The sequence below is a fragment of the Nerophis ophidion genome, linkage group LG02, assembly GCF_033978795.1.
Source record: "Nerophis ophidion isolate RoL-2023_Sa linkage group LG02, RoL_Noph_v1.0, whole genome shotgun sequence".
Lineage (NCBI taxonomy): Eukaryota > Metazoa > Chordata > Actinopteri > Syngnathiformes > Syngnathidae > Nerophis > Nerophis ophidion.
In genome coordinates, this window is record NC_084612.1 from 59161990 (window position 1) to 59188271 (window position 26282).

The 26282-nt window shown below is 42.3% G+C and overlaps 1 protein-coding gene across 1 annotated transcript in view; it reads left to right on the top strand.

Annotated features, from left to right (window-relative positions):
• The window catches only part of plxnb1b (plexin b1b), a 191409-nt gene that overhangs the window by 65726 nt on the left and 99401 nt on the right, over positions 1-26282 (top strand). Inside the window, exon 3 of the mRNA XM_061887355.1 lies at positions 22372-22442. The gene's annotated coding sequence lies outside the window, so the exon portion shown is untranslated. The remainder of the gene's footprint in view (positions 1-22371; positions 22443-26282) is intronic.

Below are 26282 nucleotides of genomic sequence, written 5' to 3' on the forward strand. Positions count from 1 at the left end.
GTCTCTGTTGTGGTATTTTAGGCTTCATAATGTGCTACACGTTTTCAATGGGAGACAAGACTGGACTACAGGCAGGCCAGTCTAGTACCCGCACTCTTTTACTACGAAGCCACGCTGTTGTAACACGTGGCTTGGCATTGTCGTGGTGAAATAAGCAGGGGTGTCCATGATAACGTTGCTTGGATGACAACATATGTTGCTCCAAAACCTGTTTGTACCTTTCAGCATTAATGGTGCCTTCACAGATGTGTAAGTTACCCATGCCTTGAGCACTAAACTAATACACCTCCATACCATCACAGATGCTGGCTTTTCAAGTTTGCGCCTAGAACAATCCAGATGGTTCTTTTCCTCTTTGGGACACGACATGCACAGTTTCCAAAAACAATTTGAAATGTGGACTCGTCAGACCACAAAACACTTTTCCACTTTGCAGCAGTCCATCTTAGATGAGTTCCGGCCCAGTGAAGCGTTTCTGGGCATTGTTGATAAATGCTTTGGCTTTGCATAATTTTAACTTGCACTTACAGATGTAGCGATGGACTGTAGTTACTAACAGTGGTTTTCTGAAGTGTTCCTGAGCCCATGTGGTGATATCTTTTACACACGGATGTTGATTTTTGATGCAGTACCGTCTGAGGGATCGAAGGTCACAGGCATTCAATGTTGGTTTTCATCCTTGCCGCTTACGTGCATTGATTTCTCCAGATTCTCTGAACCTTTTGATGGAATTACGGACAGTAGATGGTGAAATATCCAAATTCCTTGCAATAGCTTGTTGAGAAATGTTGTTCTTAAACTGTTGGACAATTTGCTCACACATTTGTTGACAAAGTGGTGACCCTCGCCCCCATTCTTGTTTGGGAATGACTGAGCATTTCATAGAAGCTGCTTTTACACCCAATCATGGCACCCACCTGTTCCCAATTAGCCTGCTCACCTCTGAGATGTTCCAATTAAGTGTTTGATTTGCATTCCTCAACTTGCTCAGTCTTTTTTGGCACTTGTGCCAGCTTTTTTGAAACACGTTGCAGGCATCAAATTCCAAATGAGCTAATATTTGAAAAAAATAACAACGTTTTCCAGTTCGATTGTTAAGTATTTTGTCTTTGCAGTCTATTCAATTAAATGTAGGTTTAAAATGATTTGCATATCATTGTATTCTGTTTTTATTTACCATTTACATAACGTGCCAACTTCACTGGTTTTGGGGTCTTTTTGTTAGCCTATTTCGTTACAAATGACATGATAATGTCACACTACCACCATATTGAAAAAACATTAATATTGTTTTTTTTTTTACACTTGAATGCTCCACGCCCCTGCTGTTGTTTTTGAAATGTGAAAACGTTGACTATTGTTGTTATTTATTAGCGTATTTATTGGTACAATATTGTTTGTTTTAATATACTGGGTTGTTATAGAACAGGGGTGTCAAACTCAAATACAGAGTGGGCCAAAATTTTAAACTGAACAAAGCCGCGGGCCAAGGTTGAACAAATTAACCTTTTAATAGGGACCCAAACAAGTTTTGCATTGACTATTGAACTTGCAAGGCTTATATAAATTTATAGTGACATGCAAAATAGAGTTTCAAATAAACATAATAATAATAATAAAATATCATTGGCAAATCAAATTATATATTGTAGCGTCCCAGAAGTGTTAGTGCTGCAAGGGGGTTCCGGGTATTTGTTCAGTTGTGTTTATGTCGTGTTACGGTGCGGATGTTCTCCCGAAATGTGTTTGTCATTCTTGTTTGGTGTGGCTTCACAGTGTGGCGCATATATGTAACAGCGTTAAAATTGTTTATTCAGCCACCCTGAGTGTGACCTGATCAAACATGCCTTGCATTAACTTATGTGTATGTAAAATCTGCTTATATTGTGTGACTAAGAAGGCACAATGTTTGTATGTAGGAAAAGCGGACGTGATGCAAGGTTGTAGAGAAGGCTAAAGGAAGTGCCATTAAAACAATATTGTTGTCCGGGTGGAAATCGGGAGAAATTTGGGAGAATTGTCCCCCCGGGAGATTTTCAGGAGGGGCACTGAACTTCGGCAGTCTCGGGAGGGTTGGCAAGTATGAGGATTAGCGGTGTTAGAGCGGCATCGCCGCTGTATAATACCGGCAGGCCAACTCTAATGTTTAATTTGATATTGCCTCAATGGCCAAATGAATGGCCAGAGTTTGACATCCATGTTATAGAACACTGCTGTTCTTTTTTTAATGCATTGTTTGTAACCTCTCGGCAGCTGATACCGATATTTACATTTTGTGCAAATTCTGCTTCAATAAGTATTTAAACGGTAAAAATGAAAGTGCAAGTTCTGTTTTTTAATTTTTTTTTTTTTTTTTATGGAATAACTATAGAGAATGGTGGAAAAGTCCTAGGCATAGACTACTGAAATGGGGGTATGCAACCCTTGGCAACACACACTGAAGTTTGATCTAAGTAAGACTAGAAGCAGCATTAGCGACATACAAAGAAGCCCTTTGTAAGTGTGCAACACACACACACACACACGCACACACACTGGCATACTCACACAGCACTGAAAGTAGAGCATGGCAACCATATGAAGAAAGGTTGGTACGTTTGTGATTGTGTGGAACGTGTAGACGTTCCACCATGCCGGCTGCAAAAGTTCACAAAATTATCTTGAAATGTTGCAACTGAACAACAGTTTGCTTCTCAGAAAAGTAGCAGTGTTGTGTTGAAAAGAGGATTGTGGCTAATAGAGAGGGCTTTACATGGCGGCTTTAATGCACGTTTACGAGCGGGCAGCTTTTTAGTTTTGATCAAGCAGTGTTAAAATGTGGTATGTTTGTTTAGTTTATTAAAACTACCTTTTTTAAGGCCCTTGACACTGACCGTGTTCCAAGAAGACTTAAGCAGGAAGAAGTTCCTGACCTTGATCCTGACCATGTTCAAAGAAGACTTAAGCAGGAAGAATTTCCGGCCTTTGATACTGAACGTGTTCCAAGAAGACCTGAGCAGGAAGTATTTCCTGCCCTTGATACTGACCGTTTTCATAGAAGACTTAAGCGGGAAGAAGTTCCTGCCCTTGATACTGACCGTGTTCAAAGAAGAATTAAGCAGGAAAAAGTGTGTGCCCTTGATACTGACCGTGTTCCAAGAAGAACTAAGCAGGAAAAAATTCCTGTCCTTGATACTGACCGTGGTCCAAGAACACTTAAGCAGGAAGACATTCCTGAACCTTGATACTGACCGTGTTCAAAAAAGACTTCAATCAATCAATCAATGTTTACTTATATAGCCCTAAATCACTAGTGTCTCAAAGGACTTAAGCAGGAAGAAGTTCCTGCCCTTGATACAGACCGTGATCCAAGAAGAGTTAAGCAGGAAGAAGTTCCTGCCCTTGATACTGACCGTGTTCCAAGAAGAGTTAAGCAGGAAGAAGTTCCTGACCCTTGATACTGACCGTGTTCTGAAAATACTTATGCGGGAAGAAGTTCTTGTCCTTGATACTTACCAAACTTAAGCAGTAAGAAGTTCCTGTCCTTTGTACTGACTGTGTTCCAAGAATACTTTAAGCAGGAAGAAGTTCCTGCCCTTGATACTGACTGTGTTTCAAGAAGACTTTAAACAGAAAGAAGTTCCTGCCCTTGATACGGGCCATGTTCCAAGAAAACTTAAGCAAGAAGAAGTTTCTGACCCTTGATACTAACTGTGTTCTGAAAATACTTAAGCAGGAAGAAGTTCTTGTCCGTGATACATACCAGACTTAAGCCGTAAGAAGTTCCTGCCCTTTATACGGACCGTGTTCCAAGAAGACTCAAGCAGGAAGAAGTTCCTGCCCTTGATACTGACCGTTTTCATAGAAGACTTAAGCGGGAAGAAGTTCCTGCCCTTGATACTGACCGTGTTCAAAGAAGAATTAAGCAGGAAAAAGTGTGTGCCCTTGATACTGACCGTGTTCCAAGAAGAACTAAGCAGGAAAAAATTCCTGTCCTTGATACTGACCGTGGTCCAAGAACACTTAAGCAGGAAGACATTCCTGAACCTTGATACTGACCGTGTTCAAAAAAGACTTCAATCAATCAATCAATGTTTACTTATATAGCCCTAAATCACTAGTGTCTCAAAGGACTTAAGCAGGAAGAAGTTCCTGCCCTTGATACAGACCGTGATCCAAGAAGAGTTAAGCAGGAAGAAGTTCCTGCCCTTGATACTGACCGTGTTCCAAGAAGAGTTAAGCAGGAAGAAGTTCCTGACCCTTGATACTGACCGTGTTCTGAAAATACTTATGCGGGAAGAAGTTCTTGTCCTTGATACTTACCAAACTTAAGCAGTAAGAAGTTCCTGTCCTTTGTACTGACTGTGTTCCAAGAATACTTTAAGCAGGAAGAAGTTCCTGCCCTTGATACTGACTGTGTTTCAAGAAGACTTTAAACAGAAAGAAGTTCCTGCCCTTGATACGGGCCATGTTCCAAGAAAACTTAAGCAAGAAGAAGTTTCTGACCCTTGATACTAACTGTGTTCTGAAAATACTTAAGCAGGAAGAAGTTCTTGTCCGTGATACATACCAGACTTAAGCCGTAAGAAGTTCCTGCCCTTTATACGGACCGTGTTCCAAGAAGACTCAAGCAGGAAGAAGTTCCTGCCCTTGATACTGACCGTGTTCCAAGAAGACTTAAGCAGGAAGAAATTCCTGTCCTTGATACTGACTGTGTTCGAAGAAGACTTAAGCAGGAAGCAGTTCCTGTCCTTGGTACTTACCAGACTTAAGTAGTAAGAATTTCCTGTCCTTTGTACTGACTGTGTTCCAAGAAGACTTTAAGCTGGAACAAGTTCCTGCCCTTTGTACTGACTGTGTTCCAAGAAGACTTTAAGCTGGAACAAGTTCCTGCCCTTGATACGGACCGTGTTCCAAGAAGACTTAAGCAGTAAAAAGTGTGTGCCCTTGATACTGACCGTGTTCCAAGAAGACCTAAACATGAAAAAATTCCTGTCCTTGATACTGACCGTGTTCCAAGAAGACTTAAGCAGGAAGAAGTTCATGTCCTTGATACTGACCGTGTTCCTAGAAGACCTGAGCAGGAAGAAGTTCCTGTCCTTGATACAGACTGTGTTCCAAGAAGACTTAAGCAGGAAGAAGTTACTGTCCTTTATACTGACCGTGTTCCAAGAAGACTTAAGCAGGAATAAATTCCTGTCCTTGATACTGACTGTGTTGCAAAAAGACTTAAGCAGGAAGACGTTCCTGCCCTTGATACTGACAGTGTTCCAAGAAGACTCAAGCAGGAAGAAGTTCCTGTCCTTTATACGGACCGTGTTCCAAGACAAATTAAGCAGGAAGAAGTTCCTGTCCTTTATACTGACCGTGTTCCAATACGAATTACGCAGGTAGAAGTTACTGCATTTGATACTGACCGTGTTCCAAGAAGACCTAAGCAGGAAGAAATTTTTGTCCCTGATAATGACTGTGTTGCAAGAAGACTTAGGCAGGAAGAGGTTCCTGCCCTTGATACTGACCGTGTTCCGAGAAGACTTAAGCAGGAAGAAGTTCCTGCCCCTGATACTCAATCAATCAATCAATGTTTACTTATATAACCCTAAATCACTAGTGTCTCAAAGGGCTGCACAAACCACCACGACATCCTCGGTAGGCCCACATAAGGGCAAGGAAAACTCACACCCAGTGGGACATTGGTGACAATAATGACCCAGTGGGACGTCAGTGACAATGATGACTATGAGAACCTTAGAGAGGAGGAAAGCAATGGATGTCGAGCGGGTCTAACATGATACTGTGAAAGTTCAATCCACAATGGATACAACACAGTTGCGAGAGTCCAGTCCAAAGAGGATCCAAGACACAGCAGCGAGAGTCCCGTTCACAGCGGAGCCAGCAGGAAACCATCCCAAGCGTAGGCGGACCAGCAGCGCAGAGATGTCCCCAGCCGATACACAGGCGAGCAGTACATGGCCACCGGATCGGACCGGACCCCCTCCACACGGGAGAGTGGGACATAGAAGAAAAAGAAAAGAAACGGCAGATCAACTGGTCTAAAAAGGGAGTCTATTTAAAGGCTAGAGTATACAAATGAGTTTTAAGGTGAGACTTAAATGCTTCTACTGAGGTGGCATCGCAAACTGTTACCGGGAGGGTATTCCAGAGTACTGGAGCCCGAACGGAAAATGCTCTATAGCCCGCAGACTTTTTTTGGGCTTTGGGAATCACTAATAAGCCGGAGTCCTTTGAACGCAGATTTCTTGCCGGGACATATGGTACAATACAATCGGCAAGATAAGATGGAGCTAGACCGTGTAGTATTTTATACGTAAGTAGTAAAACCTTAAAGTCACATCTTAAGTGCACAGGAAGCCAGTGCAGGTGAGCCAGTACAGGCGCAATGTGATCAAACTTTCTTGTTCTTGTCAAAAGTCTAGCAGCCGCATTTTGTACCAACTGTAATCTTTTAATGCTAGACATGGGGAGACCCGAAAATAATACGTTACAGTAGTCGAGGCGAGACGTAACAAACGCATGGATAATGATCTCAGCGTCTTTAGTGGACAGAATGGAGCGAATTTTAGCGATGTTACGGAGATGAAAGAAGGCCGTTTTAGTAACGCTTTTAATGTGTGCCTCAAAGGAGAGAGTTGGGTCGAAGATAATACCCAGATTCTTTACCGTGTCGCCTTGTTTAATTGTTTGGTTGTCAAATGTTAGAGTTGTATTATTAAATAGAGTTTGGTGTCTAGCAGGACCGATAATCAGCATTTCCGTTTTTTTGGCGTTGAGTTGCAAAAAGTTAGCGGACATCCATTGTTTAATTTCATTAAGACACTCCTCCAGCTGACTACAATCCGGCGTGTTGGTCAGCTTTAGGGGCATGTAGAGTTGGGTGTCATCAGCATAACAGTGAAAGCTAATACCGTATTTGCGTATGATGTCACCTAGCGGCAGCATGTAGATGCTGAATAGTGCAGGGCCAAGGACCGAACCCTGGAGAACTCCACACGTTACCTTAACGTAGTCCGAGGTCACATTGTTATGGGAGACACACTGCATCCTATCAGTAAGATAAGAGTTAAACCAAGACAGGGCTAAGTCTGACATACCAATTCGTGTTTTGATACGTTCTAATAAAATATTATGATCGACGGTATCGAAAGCAGCGCTAAGATCGAGGAGCAGCAACATAGATGACGCATCAGAATCCATCGTTAGCAATAGATCATTAGTCATTTTTGCGAGGGCTGTCTCCGTGGAGTGATTTGCCCTGAAACCGGATTGAAAGGTTTCACATAGATTGTTAGACGCTAAGTGTTCATTTAACTGCTCCGCAACAATTTTTTCAAGGATTTTTGAAATAAAGGGAAGGTGAGACACCGGTCGGTAATTTACCATGAGGTCAGGATCGAGGTTAGGTCTTTTAAGAAGAGGATGAATCACCGCTTTTTTGAATGCTAGGGGAACACTGCCCGAGGAGAGTGATAAGTTTATAATATTTAGCACTGATGGACCTAATAATTCAAAGAGCTCCTTGATCAGTTTCCCAGGAAGAGGGTCAAGTAAACATGTTGTCTGTTTTATTCCATTTGCACGTTGTAACAATTCCTCTAATGTTATTTCCTCAAAACGAGAGAAACTATTTTGGAGGGCAGTATCCGCCGTATATACAATACTGACCGTGTTCCGAGAAGACTTAAGCAGGAAGAAGTTCCTGCCCCTGATACTAACTGTGTTCCAAGGAGACTTAAGCGGGATGAAGTTCCTGCCTTTGATACTGACCGTGTTCCAAGAAGACTTTAAGCAGCTCCTATGTTTGTGCCACATGTTGAACATTCATCAGTCAGTGCACGCCTGACTGCCTCTCCCAGTGCTCAGTCTATTAATAACTGTCTACCACCGGGATCTTTCTGCTCCCCATGACTCCAAATATTTGTCTTTCCACCCGGGGCTGCTCCCACATCAGCTACCAACATCTCAGCGCCTGCCTTCATTTACCACAGGACCTCAGTCTTCATCGACTACAGGACCTCAGTCTTCATCGACCACAGGACCTCAGTCTTCATTGACCACAGGACCTCAATCTTACACTAACTTGTTAGTTGGTACCATTGAAAGCCCAGACAGATTCAACATTTGATGGCACTCTTGAATCCAAAAGTAAATAACAAAAATGTAGAGAACAACTTCCTTCCTTCCTTTACTAGAATCATCACCCTTTCTTCCCTTCCATCATGCCTCCTTTCAGTTCTCCCTTCCTTCTTTCCTTCTTTCCTCCGGTGTCTTTTCTCTTGCTTCTTTCCTTCCTTTCTACCTTCCTCCCTACCGTCTTTTCATCCTTCCAGCTCTATACTTAAAGACGAGACTTAAAACCATGGGTGACGAGGTCTTCTCTGCCCCTCCATGTTCCAACTGCTCCCACAGTGGAGTGTCTTAGGTCTGGTCTTAAGACCAACTTTTATTCTCTGGCTTTTAACACTAAGTGAGGTGTGTGGTCCTCTGTGTTTTTACATTTGTATTTCTATTTATTGTTTTAGTTGGATTTACCCTATAAAATTATTTTAAATCATATTTATTTTTATATTGTTTTTAGACTGGTTGTATGTTTACTTATTTGTTTTTTATTCAGTCAATGGTGGAGCTAGGGATAATATTTGAATATTGTTTTTAATATTTTTGTGCAGCACTTTGGAAACATTTTTGTTGTTTAAATGTGCTATATAAATAAAGTGGATTGTATTCATCTTTTCCTGCATTCCCTCCTTCCTCTCTTACTTTTTCTCTTCCATCTTTCATCTCTCTTTCTTCTTTCCTACCTCCCTCCCTTCCTTCTTGCTTCCTTCTTTAATTTCTATTTTCCTTTTTTTACCAGCATTATCACCCAATTCTTACTTCTATGCTTCCTTCCTTCCTTCTTTTCTTCAATCTTTCATTGCTTTCGTCTTTTCTCCCTTTTCCCCCTCCTTCCTTCCTTCTTATGTTCCTTTCTTCTTTCTTCATATGTTCCTTCTTAGCTCCTCTTCTTCTTTCGTTCATTCCGTCCATTCTTTACCAGCATAATCACCTGATTTTTCCTTCCTTCTTTCTTCCTGACCTTCCTTCTTTCCTTACTTCCTTCCCTTCTTAGCTCCTCTTCTTCTTTCCTTCAGTCCTTCCTTTCTTTACCAGCAGTATCACCCGATTCTTACTTCTTTGCTCCCTTCCTTCTTTTCTCTCTTCATTCCTTCCTCCTTTTGACCTTTCTGTCCCTCCTTTCTTCCTTTTTACCTTCCTTTCTTCTTTCTTCCTATGTTCCTTCCTAGCTCCTCTCCTTCTTTCCTTCATTCCTTCCTTTCTTTACCAGTTTAATCACTGATTCTTCCTTCTTTCTTTCTTCTTTCCCTTTTTTCCTTCCTTCCTTCTTGGTTTCTCTTCTTCTTTCTTCAATTCCTTCCTTCTTTACCAGCATAATCAATGTAATATCCCTTCCTACTTTCTTCTCTTCCTTCAGTCATTTCTTCCTTTCTTTCTCCATTCTGTCATTCATTCCTACCTATCTTCTTTCTTTCCTCCCCTTCTTATTTCCTTCCCTTTTACCTTTCCTATTTTACTTCCTTCCTTCATTTCTTCTTTCCATCCTTCCTTTCTTCCTTCCATCCCTTTTTCCTTCATTCCTTCCTTTCTTTACCTGCATACTCACCCGATTCTTCCTTCCTTCATTTCTTATTTTCATCCTTCCTTTCTTCCTGCCATCCTTTTTTCCTTCCTTATTTCTTTTCTTTACCTGTATAATCACCCGAATCTTCTTTCTTTCTTCTCTTCCTTATTTATTTCCTTCCTTTCTCCCTTCTGTCCTTCTTCCTTCCTATCTTCCTTCTTTCCTCCCCTTCTTATTTATTTTCCTTTCTGCCTTTCCACCCTTCTTTTGTTTTTTCCTTCCTTCCTTCCTTCCTTCCTTCCTTTATCAGCATAATCAGCAATTTCTTCCTTCTTTCCTCCCTTCTTTCTAGCCTCTCTTTCTTCTTCATTTTCTTCCTGTCTTCCCATCACCAGAGATTGTATATGACAAAACACTCTGAGGATATGAAAACAAAATAACTAGACTGATTGTTTGTGACCAGTCTGTGATACAAGCTGTACACAGACTACTCTTCATTGTTGCAAGGTATGGTTTCTTTAGTGAAGGTATGAGATATTAGGTGAGTGGTGTGGGTGTGTGTTGGTTAGGTGGTGTTGACACAACAAGTTTAAAAGTGTTGACTTCAAATAGCGTTTAAACAATCCAGTCAAAGCCGTTATATGATCACTAATATTCATCTTTGTGTTGCTATCTTGACTTGTTGGATGCACTTTAGGTGCTGGACAGAAGCAGAAGGTTGCAAAGTAAAAGTATCAGCAGACAATGAAACAGTAACAAAGTCAATGGTGGCTGCCTGGCTTTAAATATTAATAATTGTGTTATTAATAAGTTAATGACACAATATTTGCATTCTGTAAATGAAGTTTATGGGTGACGATGTCATTAAAAACAACATTCATGTAAGTGAGCGCTGCTTTTAAAGTCCAACTGGCGGACTGGTGTGGACAAACTGTAGGGCATCGACATAGCCAAAATCGAAAGTGAAACTAAGCATTGCTTGCACATTGCCTTCGTCCAGAAATGTAATAAGGACGGCTGTTGCCTGGATCATGTTTTTTTTTTTAGTTAGACTCCCTTTTAGTTGCCGTGAGTGATGATTATTTTCACCTGCCTTTGATTAGTGTTTGGGACGCTCACCTGCTCCCGGGCACTAATCAGAGATCTACTTATTCCTGCTTTTTGCCACACTCAGTCTGGCTGTCTTGTTTGCTGTAAGCAACAGTTACGACGTAAACCTTTTTGGATTCCTGTTGTAAGCTTCTAAGCTCGAAGTATCCTGACTGATGTATGGAAAATAAATCATTTTCTTACCTGCACGCTGCCTCCGGAGTTCCATCTGCATCTTGGGAGAACAATCTGCAAATTAACATTAACCCGCCATGACAGGGCGATGATAAAGTATTTTTTTATCAATAGTGCATAGTCCATCCATCCATTTTCTACCGCTTATTCCCTTTTTGGGTCGCGGGGGGCGCTGGCACCTATCTCAGCTACAACCGGGCGGAAGGTGGCGTACACCCTGGACAGGTCGCCACCTCATCGCAGAATAGTGCATAGTTCATTTTGGATTGTTGTGTTTATGATGCCATGTACTCTAACAACAAGCTACATCCACAGACAGTCCCCTTATAATGTGTTCATGAGAGAGGACAAACAGTTAGCACCATGTATTCATGGCAGGACGCCACTAATAAGTTAAAGTACCCATGATTTTCACACACACACACACACACACACACACACACACACACACACACACACACACACACACACACACACACAGACACAATAAGTGTGGAGAAATTATTCCCTGCATTTGACCCTTTACCCTTGATCATCCCCTGGGAGGTGAGGGGAGCAGTGAGCAGCAGCAGTGGCTGTGCCCGCGAATCATTTTTGTTGATTTAACCCTTAATTCCAACCTTTGATGCTGAGTGTCAAGCAGGGAGATAATGGGTCCCATTTGTATAGTCTTTGGTATGACTCGGCCAGAGTTTAAACTCACGACCTACCAATCTCAGGGCGGACTATAATAAAAGTCTTCTAATCAGACCATATTTTATGGAAAAAAAAATGCCAACATGGCACTACCAGATTTATTATTGAAGTAAAAAAGTGCATTATTTTTTTAAACATGCCTCCAAACAGCAGCTTGGAATTTGGGACATGCTTGAGGAGGTTGAGGTGAGTGGGGTTGAGGTGGGGGGGAAGCGGGGGGTGTATATTGTAGCGTCCCGGAAGAGTTAGTGCTGCAAGGGGGTCTGGGTATTTGTTCTGTTGTGTTTATGTTGTGTTACGGTGTGGATGTTCTCCCGAAATGTGTTTGTCATTCTTGTCTGGTGTGGGTTCACAATGTGGCGCATATTGTAAGAATGTGTGACGGGTTTCCAGCCGTCCTCGTGTGGTGTGCAGTGCCGATCGATGCAAGACGCATGATATCAGGTTTGACTCTGATTTATTACTTCAATAACCATGTCTTGACAGCCGGTCGCGCCAATATCTAGCTCGCCGGCTCTTTCTGCTCGTCGCGGCGCACCTTTCGGTGGTCGGTGGCTGCGTCTGCTGCGGGGGCTCATCTCGCTCTGGGTCGATATTGTCACTCTCGTGGTCCCTGTCCGTTGTTCCTTCTCCTACTTCTGCCACGATTGCTCCACCCTATCCCCTTTTATGCTGCAGCAGAAGATGCAGGGATTGAGCACAGGTGTGTTGTGTACGCACCTGACTCTGATGGCTGTAGTGTCGCTCCAGCCTCGCCCCGCCTCTCCGCTCTGTTGCATGCTCCGCTTCCTGGCCACCATCTTGGGCAGGACCATCGTTTGCCCTGGCTCGCTGTCGGCTCGTCGGCTCCGCCTCTCCACAGAGTGTTAAAGTTGTTTATACGGCCACCCTCAGTGTGACCTGTATGGCTGTTGACCAAGTATGCCTTGCATTCATTCACTAGGGTGTGTGAAAAGCCGTAGATATTATGTGACTGGGCTGGGACGCAAAGGCAGTGCCTTTAAGGTTTATTGGCGCTCTGTATTTCTCCCTACGTCCATGTACACAGCTGTGTTTTAAAAAGTTATATATTGTACTTTTTGAAAGCGATACCGATAATTTCCAATATTACATTTTAATGCATTTATCGCCTGATAACATCGGCAGTCCGGAGAGTTCTAATTTGCTCTACCAAATAATGGCAATAATATTGTTTATCTGCAATATATCGTCCAGTAAAACCTGTTATCCATCTTACAGAACTACTCCACAGACACAAAGAAAGAAACCTAAGAGCATCTTTGGTTCTAAAAGCCACTGCCTTGTTCTGAAGCTGAGGATGTGTTGGAGGAGCTGCAGCCACACCTGTCTAGAGCTACATTATGATTTAGATAAACGCAAGACTTTTATAGCTTCTTGTCTGGCAGCTGGTTGTTAAGGATGACCTGCTGTCCTTTGTGTCCTTCAGCATGTAGTCCCGCCTCTTTGGCAAACTTACCCTGACGTCATGTCATCCCAATCCAGTTGTTCATTCGTCTCTGAGAATTACATTTACAATTTCTCTCAAGATCATTTCCTGTGGGGCGTTAAGTTGAACAACCATGAGACCTTCCTTTCCTACCTTCCACACAGTCACCGACTCCCCTCCAACTGCTGAAACATCTCCACAAATAAGAAATATCAGCTCAAAAAACATTCCACCTAATTATGAGAGGTGTAACACGGTGTAACTCCTTATAACAGTTCGTTTCGTAGTTTTAAAGAACAGCACTTTTTTTGAAAATGTGTCTATCATTCCCAATCATTCTATAAGACACATGTTTTAACTCTGTATAAGAACTTGGGAATCATTCTAGATTCATAATTTACATGTAAAAGTAAGGCTGGGTGATATATTGTGGGTTTGTCTGTGTGCGATATAGAAAATGACTATATCGTGATATTCGAGTATACGTTCTCACACGGTTGCTTTTAGCTGCGGGCATTACACGACAGGCTCTTTCCACTCTTTCTTGTCTCTCCTTCTCACAGAGACATAAAACAAGCGCACCTTCTTATGCACATCACGTGTGCAACGTTACAGGCTCCCCGGAGCAGACAGGTAGCGACATGGTAACGTTAGCTGTGATGCTAATGGTGCGGTGCGGGTGGTAATACGAGAGAGAGAAGGTGCGAATTTGTTAACAAATGAAGGAAGAATTAATTCCCAAGAAAAACAGCACGGAGTCCATCGTCTGGCGGTGGTTTGGTTTCAAGCGGGAAGATGTTGAACAATTATGCCACAAAAGCTTTGCTACAAAAAGTAACCGTCAGAGTTATTTGGTCACGAACCCCAAGATGCAGAGATGGAGGCAGGCATGGAATGAGAAAACATGAGTTGAGTTTATACCAAAAAGTTCTATTTTGGTTTCATCTGACCACATGACATTCACCCAATCCTCTGCTGTATCATCCATGTATCCATTTTGGTATAAACTCAACTCGTCGTGTTTGGAGGAAGAAGAATACTGAGTTGCATCCCAAGAACACCACACCTACTGTGAAGCATGGGGGTGGAAACAGCATGCTTTGGGGTTGTTTTTCTGCTAAGGGTACAGGGCGGTTGATCCGTGTTAAGGAAAGAATGAATGGGGCCATGTATCGTGACATTTTGAGCCAAAACCTCCTTCCATCAGTGAGAGATTTGAATGGTTGACCAAATACTTATTTTCCACCATAATTTACAGAAAATAATCTTTAAAATTCCTACAATGTGGATTCCTGGATTTTTTTTTCACATTCTGTCTCTCACAGTTGAAGTGTACATATGATGAAAATTAAAAACCTCTGTCATCATTTTAAGTGGGAGAACTTGCACAATCGGTGGCTGACTAAATACTTTTTTGCCCCACTTTAAAGGCTTAACACATACAGTATATGCAGCGCTCAAATTTTACCATGACATTTCTTGCGACCGCCCCTGTCATTTGCCGTAATGCCCAAAAAATTGACCAAAATTTGCGGCAAGAACATGCCGTGACCTCCTTTGACTTTTTACTTATTGATGGACAAGGGATGTAACAATAAACGGTGCAATGATATTTTGCGATAATTTCTGACGGTTAGTAATACCGTTGAAATTTTCTAATGGCCTAAAAAAAACCTGTCATTTATTAATGCATTTTTTAGCAACAGGGAGTCAACACATGCAAATTAGCAGTGTTTGGCGTGATAATCATGGCCGACCAACGACACCGACTTTGCTGCGGAGATTTCCCCTCAGAGTAAACGGAACCAAGCCCTTGGTTTAAAGTCATTTTCCCTCACTTCCCGCCGTGCGTTTAAGAGCGCATTGTTGTGTTTGGATGGAGACAGGTGTGGACAATATTGGAAACACTTGTCCCCACACTAAAAGTATACTTCGAAGGGGAAAACTATTTGATGTTTTGCAGCAGGCGATGTGTCATGAACGTTGTCAGCTTGTTTATAAAGTCTTTACTTTGTTGACTGGGATGCTCACTTGTACTTCATTTAACTGCAAACTGTATCAGTGTTCAAATAACATCAATACTAGTCAAATGTTTTGTCATCTCATCGAATTGAACACAGGCGGTAAAGATTGTGTATTCGATGTGAGAGGTATCACTCCGGGGAGGGGGGTTTGTTGGCCTAACTGTTGTACTGAAACTCTAGGGAGGCATTGGAGAAAAACATCCATCCATTTCCTACCGCTTATTCCCTTTGGGATCGCGGGGGGGCTGGTGCCGATCTCAGCTACAATCAGGTGGAAGGCGGTGTACACCCTGGGCAAGTCGTCACCTCATTGCAGGTCCAACACACACAGACAGACAGACAACATTCACACTCACATTCACACACTAGGGCCAATTTAGTTTTGCCAATCAACCTATCCCCAGGTGCATGTCTTTGGAAGTGGGAGGAAGCCACACAGTCAAGGGGAAAACAAGCTAACTCCACTTAGAAAAGACTCCGAGCCCGGGCATCAAACACAGGACTACTCAGGACCTTCGTATTGTGAGGCAGACACAATAACCCGTCCACCACGGTGCTGCCCTGGAGAAGAAGAACAAAGCTTGTTTATTAGACTTCATCTTCAATAGCCAAAGTGCTTTGTGTTTTATTTCGATATCAAAAAGTAAACAGCAGGTTTTGTTAACATTGTTTTTTTTTTCAAAAATCAGTTTGTTAATGTGTTATTGTGTATAGTTAATTCCTATATGACATATTTCTGCTAAAACTAATAATGGATCTGTCCCGATACATCATCTACAAACCCCGTTTCCATATGAGTTGGGAAATTGTGTTAGATGTAAATATAAACAGAATACAATGATTTGCAAATTCTTTTCAACCCATATTCAAATGAATAGGCTACAAAGACAACATATTTGATGTTCAAACTGATTAAATTTTTTATTGCAAATAATCATTAACTTTAGAATTTGATGCCAGCAACACGTGACAAAGAAGTTAGGAAAGGTGGCAATAAATACTGATAAAGTTGAGAAATGCTCATCAAACACTTATTTGGAACATCCCACAGGTGTGCAGGCTAATTGGGAACAGGTGGGTGCCATGATTGGGTATAAAAGCAGCTTCCATGAAATGCTAAGTAATTCACAAACAAGGATGAGGCGAGGGTCACCAATTTGTAAGCAAATTGTCGAACAGTTTTAGAACAACATTTCTCAACGAGCTATTGCAAAGAATTTAGGGATTTTACCATCTACGGTCCGTAAAATCATCAAAAGGTTCAGAGAATCTGGAGAAATTACTGCACGTAAGCGATGATATCACGGACATTTGATCCCTCAGGCGTTACTGCATCAAAAACTGACATCAGTGTGTAAAGGATATCACCACATGGGCTCAGGAACATTTCATAAAACCACTGTCACTAACTACAGTTGGTCGCTACATCTGTAAGTGCAAGTTAAAACTGCTATGCAAAGCAAAACCCATTTATCAACAACACCAAGGAACGCCGCTGGCTTTGCTGGGCCCGAGCTCATCTAAGATGGACTGATGCAAAGTGGAAAAGTGTTCTGTGGTCTGACAAGTCCACATTTCAAATTATATTTGGAAACTGTGGCCGTGGTGTCCTCCGGAACAAAGAGGAAAATAACCATCCAGATTGTTACAGGCGCAAAGTTCAACAGCCAGCATCTGTGACGGTATGGGGGTGTATTAGTGTCCAAGACATGGGTAACTTACATTTCTGTAAAGGCACCATTAATGCTGAAAGGTCCATACAGGTTCTGAAGCAACATATGTTGTCATCCAAGCAACGTTATCATGGACGCCCCTGCTTATTTCAGCAAGACAATGCCAAGCCACGTGTTACAACAGCGTGGTTTTGTAGTAAAGAGTGCGGGGACTTTCCTGGCCTGCCTGCGTTCCAGACATGTCTCCCATCGAAAATGTGTGGCGCATTATGAAGCGTAAAATACGACAGCGGAGACCCGGACTGATGAACGACTGAAGCTCAACATAATTTAAAGTTAAAGTACCAATGATTGTCACACACACACATAGATGTGGTGAAATGTGTCCTCTGCATTTGACCCATCCCCTTGACCACCCCCTGGGAAGTGAAGGGAGCAGTGAGCAGTAGCGGTGCCACGCCCAGGAATCATTTTTGGTGATTTAACCCCCAATTCCAACCCTTGATGCTGAGTGCCAAGCAGGGAGGCAATGGGTCCCATTTTTATAGTCTTTGGTATGACTCGGCCGGGGTTTCAACTCCCAACCTACCGATCTCAGGGCGGACTAGGCCACTGAGTAGGTAGTAAAACAAGAATGAGAAAGAATTCCACTTTCAAAGCTACAACAATTAGTTTCCTCACTTCCCTAACGTTTATTGAGTGTTGTTAAAAGAAAAGGTGATGTAACACAGTGGTGAACATGCCCTTTCCCAACTACTTTGGCACATGTTGTAGCCATGAAATTTGAAGTTAATTATTATTTGCAAAAAAAAATAAAGTTTATGAGTTTGAACATCGAATATCTTGTCTTTGTAGTGCATTCAATTGAATATGGGTTGTGTGAAGTGAATTATATTTATATAGCGCTTTTTCTCTAGTGACTCAAAGTGCTTTACAGAGTTGAAAAGGATTTGCAAATCATTGTATTCCGTTTATATTTACATCTAACACAATTTCCCAACTCATATGGAAACGGGGTTTGTAATAGAGATCTATTTGGATTCATGAACTTAATTCTAAACATTTCTTCACAAAAAAAGAAATCTTTAACATCAATATTTGTGGAACATGTCCACAAAAAATCTAGCTATCAACACTGAATATTGCATTGTATTTTTTTGTTTTCACTGTTTATGAACTTACATTCATATTTTGTTGAAGTTTTATTCAATAAATATATTTTTAAAGGATTTTTAAATTGTTGCTATTTTTTGAATATTTAATAAAATCTCACTTACCCCTTGGCATACCTTCAAGTACCCCCATTTGAGAACCACTGATGTACATAACTTAAAACATATAAAAACTATCAAAATGTAAAAATAGAGATAAAGGCATCATGTAATGACAAACAGCTGACAAGTCGAAGTTAATAAAGAATAAAAAAAGCTACTATTTGTCTATAAATATACAGATAACTTTTATCCATAGTCTTTTTATTAGACATTACAAATGACATAATGTATTATGTTCACACCCAACACTGCTTTACTTAACAATCAGTAAAAATGATTTAAGCATTAATAAATATAATCTTAATTATTACTTTGGCCATAATTGGCAGCCCTAGATCCCATAAATGAGCAATATTTTTTTTATATATATACAGTATATATATATATATATATATATATTTGTATTTATAGAAAGAAACAATAATATGACCCCTTAAATGCACCTTATATATGAAAAAAAGATTCAAAATAGACCATTCATCAGTAGTGCGCCATATGGTTCCGGAAAATAAGTTTTTTGTGTTCAACATACATGTACAGTGAATATAATGCAACATATCACAATAATACTTCATAGAAAAACATGTTGTGATCAAGTACGGATGATTTGTTGGCTGTGAGAAAAGAAGAGGAGGAAGTTATTTATAAAAATAAAAGTTTAGAGGAAGACAAAGGATAATTGCTCGTTAGAGAAAGAGCGTGTGTTGAACGAGGCGTGTAGAATTAATGGCCGTCGTCCCTTTCTTTTATCATCATTCTTCACATTCCATCACTTTTCTGTGAGCACTGAGGCCTGATAGGACTTGCTTGTCATTTCCGTTCGTGTGCTTTTTTTCACTTTTGTTGGCGTTACTCTAATTTTCGCTGGGTAATTTCCAAATTGCTCATTTACCGGAAATATGAAAGAAGGCAGGATTGTTGCGCCAGTCCTTTTGGGACTTATACAGATCCCAGATACACAACAAATACCAATAGATGAGATTCCGAATCAGAAACACCTTTTTAATCCCCAAGGGGGAAATTAGGATTTTCAGCAAAATCCCATTCCAGAGCAGACAAACATTACAGGGAGACAGAACAGGATCGCTGACTGGTTTGCCAACTTCCGGCACCCCTTACAAAAAAGGTGAGAAACAGGTAAACACTGGGGGGGAGAAAAAAAAATTCAGAATAAGCCTGGACCTGTGGAGAGGGGGTCCACACTGAGGCCAAGGAGAAAAAAACTCATAGTCATAGCACACATGAACATGTGTGTAAGAGGGAAACATCAAAGGACATTAAAGACATTAAAAGAGCAGAGCTGATGCAACCAGCCACTTCTACATACAGCTACAAAAAAAAACTAAAAAAAAAAAAAACATATACACTGTGGTAGCCTCTGCGGTGTTCCACGCCATCATCTGCTGGGGTGGGGTACCATGGCCAGAGACAGGAGTAGACCCAACAAAGCAACCAAAAGTGCTGACTCCACTCTCAGCCGCCCACCAACTATCGGCCAGTGTCCAGTCCGCATGGATGAGCGAGGACACGTCTAAGGAGACCAAGGTGTCCGATACCTGCTCATTCAGCCAAAACACTGTGTAGCCCGTCCGTCCCGTCGCTAAGTGCCAGTTTCGCAGCACCTGTCTCTTCTTCCACTTCTCCTTCAGTCTCTCCAAACGGACTCTGGTGTGGCAGAGACCCAGCAGCCGGTCTCCATGGCCAAAAGGCTCCCGGGATGAAGATCCAGAAGTCCACAAAAAAGCACCGCAGAAGTCACGAGAGTGCCACCCCTTGTCACACAGTCCCAAAGGGTCCCGAACCAAAAGGCAAAAAAACACATGAAAACAAGAGGGAAACATCAGGAACACAAAAGGATGACACAAGAGCACAGAGCTCCTGCCACCAGCAGCCACTACAGTGGCACTATCTTGGATAAAAAGAAAAGTTGGTTTTGCATTTTAGTTCCCCTCTTAGTGTCAACTTACAGTAAATCACAGTCATAGAAACAGAACTGGTACGCGGGACAAGGACCTTTTCTTCATGGTACGAGTAAATCTTGTTTTGTGTTCCTGATGTTTCCCTCTTGTTTTCATGTGTTTTTTGCCTTTTGGTTCAGGTTCCTTTGGGACTATGCGACAAGGGGTGGTACTCTCGTGACTTCTGCGGTGTTTTTTTGTGGACTTCTGGATCTGCCTCCCTGGAGCCTTTTGGCCGTGGAGACCAGCTGCTGGGTCTCTGCCACTCCAGAGTTCATTTGGAGAGACTGGAGGAGATGCGAATGAAGAGACAGGTGCTGTGGAGCTGGCGCTGAGCGCCAGGACGGACAGGCTTCACGGTGTCTTGGCTGAATGAGCCGGTATCGGACTCCTCTTATCTCCTTGGACGCATCCTCGCTCATCCATGCGGACTGGACACTGGCTGAGAGTTGGTGGAGTCCGCTCTCTTTGTTGCTCTGTTGGGTCTGCTCCTGTTTCTGGCCATGCTCCCCCCACCCCAGCAGACGATAGCATGGAACACTGCAGAGGCCACCTAAGTATATATGTTTTTGTTGTTGTTGTTGCTGTTTTATTTTTGTAGCTGTTTTTACAAATGTCAGGTCTTCTCTTTTAATGTCTTTAATATCCTTTGTGTTCTTTAATGTTTGATGTTTCCCCCTTACACACATGTTTGTGTGCTATGGCTGTGAGTTTTTTTTCCGTCCAGCGTTTACCTGTTTCTCACCTTTTTTGTAAGGGGCGCCGGAAGTTCGCAGAACTGTCCGCGATCCTGTTCTGTCTCCCTGTAATGTTTGTCTGCTCTTGAATGGGATTGTGCTGAAAATCTTAATTCACCCTCGGGGATTATTAAAGTACCGTATTTCCTTGAATTGCCGCCGGGGCGCTAATTAATTTAAAACATCTTCTCACTCCTGCGCTTACCAAAGGCATGCGGTAAAAGTAAGGATGCGCTAATTATTTTAAAACCTCTTCTCTCTCCGCAAAGCATACAGTAAAAATTTTGAGTGTGATGTAAGGATACCATCATCAAAAGCACATTTAATACAGTAAAACAAACGTTATTATGGTCTTACCTTTACTTATAAATATAGTCCATGCCAGCTCTTTCTGATCAAAAGCATCGATAACTTGTTCATAGAAGTCTTCCTTATCTTTCTTCAGTTTTAAAAGTCTCTCTGTCTCGATGGAGATCTTCCTTTATTACCTCCTCCAGCACATATCACGTCACTCATTTCACTTCTTATGCAGCTGAGTAGTCGCAAGAAGGATCACTAGCGCCCTCTACCCCCAGGAGGCGGGAGTCATTTAATGACTCATATTTGACACACGCAGCTACGGTATTGTGACTGTCTTAACGTCGTCTTGCGGGTTCCCAGGACCACCAAGGAAGGACATGGCTTGACCAGTTTGACCTTGTTTATTTTTCAATAAAACCTCAGTCCAGGTCGCTCTTCCGCTCCTCCTCTCCGCTCGCTCGCCGTCTCCTCACCGCCATCTTGGGCCGGGCTCCAGCGTGCCCTGCCTGTCTGTCGGACCGTCATTCAATAGCTCGGACCTTAAATCCTAATGAACAGCTCTTAATCTTCTTCCCTTTATGCGAATTCAAATTACCGGTATTGAAATCAGCCTCCTCCATTTTGAAAATGATGACAGGGGACGTGTCACTTTTGACGTCACGAGTTTGACCAGGCGGTAATACTAAGCATTCACTAATTATTTTGCGAAGCGAGTTTGACCCGACAGTAATTCAAGGCAGGCGCATACTATATGCCCTGCGGCAATTCAAGGAAATACGGTATTTCTGATTCTGGTATTATTTTGGTAGAACCAAAGACGTCCTTTTTCCATAGCTCTTCCAACTTTCAATCAGGCTGAAGATCTCCCTGAATGTTGTCAGCGATCATCTTGCTTCTTCGCCAAACGTGTGTTGGAATGTGAAAGAGTGGAGGAAGACAACCAAGTGGACACGGAACTACAGATTTAGCATCTCTGCTTCTTTTCTGCTTCTAAATCTTTCAGACGTTTTTTTTTTTTTTTTTTTCATGTGGGGGAGTGTAAGTCCAAAGGCCTTTTGTATGTTGTCTCCTAGCAATGCCTGCAGATCTTTTACTGGCAGCGATTCACTGGAAGTACTTAAAGCCTCTTGGATTGACACCACTTTACCGGCTGCTTTTTTACATGCAAAAGAGGAAGTACACATTTGTTGACAGGAAGTTTCATTGGAATAATTTTCCCACGACTTTCAACAGACTTCACTAATAACAATCACATCGATTGAGTGACAAGTCTGTTACTTCGGGGGCGAGGCGTCCGATGGACGTCATCTGGAATTCACCTCAAAAGACATCTTTGACATCTTTCCTCTTGTGTTTCAGGTTATGTCCACGAGAACTGCTGAAAGGTCAAGAGGTGGTCCGCCTCTGTGAGCCACTCCAGAAAACAAATGGTGAGTTGTCAAAATGCTCATTAGGTCTCCAATAAAGCTGTATTTTCAGAGGATTCGGTGTAGTCTGCATACTTTACAAAGCTGGTTTCTGGTTCACGGGGAGTTCAATACCATTTTTCTTTCTTTCAGACAAAATGTTCATGTGACGCTGACTAAAAAATACAAAACGATCAGGGATTAGGCCATAAATACAAAAGTAATCAGACCCTCAAGGCAGTCATGATTTTGCGGTCCTGCCACTGTATAATATTCAACCTACAAAACCCAAAACCAGTGAAGTTGGCACGTTGTGAAATGGTTAATAAAAACAGAATACAATGATTTGCAAATCCTTTTCAATTTACAGTGGGGCAAAAAAGTATTTAGTCAGCCACCGATTGTGCAAGTTCTCCCACTTAAAATGATGACAGAGGTCTGTAATTTTCATCATAGGTACACTTCAACTGTGAGAGACAGAACGTGAAAAAAAATCCAGGAATTCACATTATAGGAATTTTAAGGAATTTATTTGTAAATTATGGTGGAAATGTTGACTCTTTAAAAGTATTTGGTCAACCATTCAAAGCTCTCACTGACGGAAGGAGGTTTTGGCTCAAAATCTCACGATAAATGGCCCCATTCATTCTTTCCTTAACACGGATCAATCGTCATGTCCCCTTAGCAGAAAAACAGCCCCAAAGCATGATGTTTCCACCCTCATGCTTCACAGTAGTTGTGGTGTTCTTGGGATGCAACTCAGTATTCTTCTTCCTCCAAACACGACAAGTTGAGTTTATACCAAAATGGATACATGGATGATACATAAGAGGATTGGGAGAATGTCATGTGGTCAGATGAAACCAAAATAGAACTTTTTGGTATAAACTCAACTAGTCGTGTTTGGAGGAAGAAGAATACTGAGTTGCATCCCAAGAACACCATACCTACTGTGAAGCAGGGGGGTGGAAACATCATGCGTTGGGGCTGTTTTTCTGCTAAGGGAACAGGACGATTGATCCGTGTTAAGGACAGAATGAATGGGGCCATGTATCGTGAGATTTTGAGCCAAAACCTCCTTCCATCAGTGAGAGCTTTGAATGGTTGACCAAATACTTATTTTCCACCATAATTTACAAATAAATGCTTTAAGATTCCTACAATTTGAATTCTTGGATTTTTTTTTTCACATTCTGTCTCTCACAGTTGAAGTGTACCTATGATGAAAATTACAGACCTCTGTCATCATTTTAAGTGGGAGAACTTGCACAATCAATTGAATAGACTGCAAAGACAAGATACTTAATGTTCGAACTCGAAAACTTAGTTATTTTTTGCAAATATTAGCTCATTTGGAATTTGATGCCTGGAACATGTTTCAAAAAAGCTGGCACGAGTGGCAACAAGGACTGAGAAAGTTGAGGAATGCTCATCAAACACTTATTTGGAACATCCCACAGGTGAACAGGCTCATTGGGAACAGGTGGGTGCCATGATTGGATAAAAAAGCAGCTTCCATAAAATGCTCGGTCATTCACAGACAAGGACGGGGCGAGAGTCACCACTTTGTCAACAAAAGCGTGAGCAAATTGTCCAACAGTTTAAGAACAACATTTCTCAACGAGCTATTGTAAGGAATTTAGGGATTTCACCATCTACGGTCTGTAATATCATCAAAAGGTTCAGAGAATCTGGAGAAATCACTGCACATAAGCGGCAAGGCTGAAAACCAACATTGAATGCCCGTGACCTTCGATTCCTCAGGCGGTACTGCATCAAAAACCGACATCAGTGTGCGGGTACGAGCCTGTAGTCTCCCATTGAAAATGTGTGGCAAATTATGAAGCCTACAATACCACAATGGAGACACCAGACTGTCGAACAACTTAAGCTATAAATCAAGCCAGAATGGGAAATAATTCCACCTGAAAATAAAATAAAAATGGTCTCCTCAGTTCCCAAACGTTTACAGAGTGTTGTTAAAAGGAAAGGCCATGTAACACAGTGGTAAAAATGCCTCTGTGACAACTTTTTTGCAATGTGTTGCTGCCATGAAATTCTAAGTTAATGATTATTTGCACAAAAAAAAATAATTCCTCAGTTGGAACATTAAATATCTTATCTTTGCAGTCTATTCAATTGAATATAAGTTGGGAAGGATTTGCAAATCATTGTAATGTGCCAACTTCACTGGTTTTGAGTTTTGTTTATCCAAAAACCAGGCAATGACTTCTGTGTGGTAAACAACAAATAAAACATGAATACAATATTCGTTTTTGAGTTTTTGTTTAAATCATTTTTAGTGGTTAAAGGACAGCGTCCAGATGACCGAAATTACACTTTCAAGTAGTTTTTATTGTTTTGCTCCTGAAAATTAATCTTTCCCACAATATCAATTAGTAATTGTGTAATCAGTAAAACTGTACTTGAAACACCCCCTTTCCATCGCCAGACTGGATATGTCACCCCCTCTGGGTGCGACATATCTATAGAACTGTCAAATTTCCCCGCGTAGACAGTTGTGGGTAAAGGCCTTTAAAACTGTTTTTTAATAGTTTTTGTAATTTTGTCATATCTGATCATTCCTTAAAAGTCCGCATGAAAATAGTGTGTTGCGGGGTGAGGAGGGCGTTGAAAATGGGATGAACTTGGTTTGAAATCATTACTGTGTCTTTCACCTTTTATACGTCATTTTTACGTTCATGTTGTCAGCAATAATAGAATTGATAGCAAATTCATAAAATCCCAAATTCGTTCATCCATTCATCTTCTTCCGCTTATCCGAGTTCGGGTCGCGGGGGCAGCAGCCTAAGCAGAGAAGCCCTGACTTCTTTCTCCCCAGCCCCTTCATCCAGCTCCTCCCGGGGGATCCCAAGGCGTTCCCAGGCCAGCCGGAAGACATAGTCTACCCAACGTGTCCTGGGTCTTCCCTGTGGCCTCCTACTGGTCGGACGTGCCCTAAATACCTCCCTCGGGAGGCGTTTGGGTGGCATTCTGACCGGATGCCCGAACCACCTCATCTGGCTCCTCTCCATGTGGAGGAGCAGCGACTTTACTTTGAGCTCCCCCCGGATGACAGAGTTTCTCACCCTATCTCTAAGGGCGCTTAGCCGAGGTTGGGTCGACGGGGCAGCAGCCTAAGCAGAGAAGCCCAGAGTTCTTTCTCCCCAGCAACTTCGTCCAGCTCCTCCCAGGAGATCCCAAGGCGTTCCCAGGCCAGCCGGGAGACATAGTCTACCCAACGTGTCCTGGGTCTTCCCCGTGGCCTACTACTGGTTGGACGTGCCCTAAACCCCTCCCTAGGGAGGCATTCGGGTGGCATCCTGACCAGATGCCCGAACAACCTCATCTGGCTCCTCCATGTGGAGGAGCAGTGGCTTTACTTTGACCTCCCCCCGGATGGCAGAGCTTCTCACCCTATCTCTGAGGGAGAGCCCATCTTCTTCCGCTTATCCGAGGTCGGGTCGTGGGGCAGCAGCCTAAGCAAGGAAGCCCAGACTTCCCTCTCCCCAACCAATTCGTCCAGCTCTTCCCTGGGGGATCCCCAGGCCAGCCGGAAGACATAGTCTACCCGACGTGTCCTGGGTCTTCCCCGTGGCCACTTACCGGTCGAACGTGTCCTAAACACCTCCCTAGGGAGGCGTTCCGGTGACATCCTGACCAGATGCCCGAACCACCTCATCTGGCTTCTCTCCATATGGAGGAGTACTTTGAGCTGTACTTTGTACTTTGAGCTCCCCCCGGATGGCAGAGCTTCTCACCCTATCTCTAAGGGAGAACCCTGCCACCCAGCGGAGGAAACGCATTTCGACCTCTTGTACCCGTGATCTTGTCCTTTCGGTCACAACCCAAACTTTTTTCAGT